Genomic DNA, 1,970 nt, shown 5'->3' on the forward strand with positions numbered 1-1,970 from the left:
GGGCGCCTGTGGTCCCAGCTACTTGGGAGGCTGAGGCAGGAGACTCGCTTGAGCCCAGGAGTTGGAGGTTGCTGTGAGCTGTGATGGCACAGCACTCTACCAAGTGTTCTTCTAAAAAAGAACAAATAGAGGTTGTACTAATTTGCAGTCCCAACAATAGTGTATAAGCATTCTTTTCTCTCTGCATCCATCTACTGTCTGGCCAATGAAAGCCTTTCTGACAGGAGGAAGGTGGTATTTCCTTGTGGTTTTAATTTGCATTTTCCTGATGATTAGTGACATTTAGCATTTTTAATGTTTGTTGGTCATTTGTCTATAAAAATATACATGTTATATGTATATATATATATTTCTTTATGAAATAGAATTTCATTTTGTCACCCAGGTAGTGTGCCATGACATCATAATTTACAGCAACCTCAGACTCTTGGACTTAAGTGATTCTGTTGCCACAGCCTCCCAAGTAGCTGGGATTACAGGCATCTGCCACAATGACCAGCTATTTTTAGAGACAGGGTCTTGCTGTAGCTCAGGCTGGTCTTGAGCTCAGGTGATCTGCCCACCCGGCCTCCCAGGGTGCTGGGATTACAGACATGTTGCCCAGCCTGTCTATCTTCTTTTGAAAAGCTTCTGTTCATGTCATTTGCCCACTTCTTAATGTTTTTTGTTTTCTATTTTTTTGAGACAGAACCTTGAGCTGTCACCCCTTGGTGGAGTGCCATCGCATGACAGCTCACAGCAACCTCCAACTCCTGGACTTAAGTGATTCTCTTGCTTCGACCTCCCAAGTAGCTGGGACCACAGACACTTGCCACAAAGCCCGGCTATTTTTTGGTTGTACTTGTTGTTGTTGTTTGGCAGGCCCTGGCTGGATTCGAACCTGCCAGCTCTGGTGTATGTGGCTGGCACCTTAGCCGCTTGAGCTACAGGTGCCGAGCCTTTTATTTTTTTTGAGACAGAGTCTCACTTTGTTGACCTGGGTAAAGGACCATGGCATCATCATAGCTCACAGCAACTTCCAACTCTGGGGCTCAAACAATCCTTCTCCCTCAGTTTTTGTCTTTTTAGTAGAGATGGGATCTTGCTCTTGCTAAGGCTGATCTTGAACTCCTGAGCTCAAGCCTCAGCCTCCCAGAGTGCTAGAATTATAGGCTTAAGCCACCAAACCTAGCCTAAGTCCCACTTATTTATTATCTGCATTTTAAGGGAGGAAATTCAAGTGCAGAGAAGTTAAGATACTTGTCCAGCTGGGCATGGTGGTTCATGCCTATAATCCCAGCTCTGTGGGAGGCTGAGGCAGAGGAATTTCTTGAGGTCAGGAATTCAAGACCTGTCTGAGAGTGAGACCCATGCTTTTTCCTTCTCCTGTTCTGTTAATGTTCTCCCTACTGGATCTTGCCATTAACAGGCAAACACTCCTCCTTATTATTTTATTATTTTTTTTTTGAGACAGAGTCTCATATGTCACCCTGGGTAGAATGAGGTGTGAGTCACAGCTCACAGCAAACTCTTGAGCTTAAGCAATTCTCTTGCCTCCGCCTCCCAAGTAGCTGAGACCACAGGCACCTGCCACAATGCCCAGCTACTTTTTGGTTGCAATTGTCATTGTTGTTTGGCAGGCCCAGGCAGGGTTTCCAACCCACAAGCCTCAGTGTATGTGGTTGGCGCCCTAGCTGCTGAGCTACAGTCACGGAGCAGTGTCTTCTGACTGTAGTAAGAACAACACAGAAGGGTGGCGCCTGTGGCTCAGTGGGTTAGACGCCAGCCCCATATACTGAGGGTGGTGGGTTCAAACCTAACCTCAGCCAAACTGCAACAACAAAAATAGCCGGGCGTTGTGGCAAGCGCCTGTAGTCCCTGCTGCTTGGGAGGCTGAGCCAAGAGAATCGCCTAAGCCCAAGAGCTGGAAGTTGCTGTGACACCACTGCAATCTACCGAGGGCGATAAAGTAAGACTCTGTCTTAAAAAAA

Source organism: Otolemur garnettii, unplaced genomic scaffold, assembly GCF_000181295.1.
Source record: "Otolemur garnettii isolate 467f Iridium unplaced genomic scaffold, OtoGar3 scaffold00174, whole genome shotgun sequence".
Classification (NCBI taxonomy): domain Eukaryota; kingdom Metazoa; phylum Chordata; class Mammalia; order Primates; family Galagidae; genus Otolemur; species Otolemur garnettii.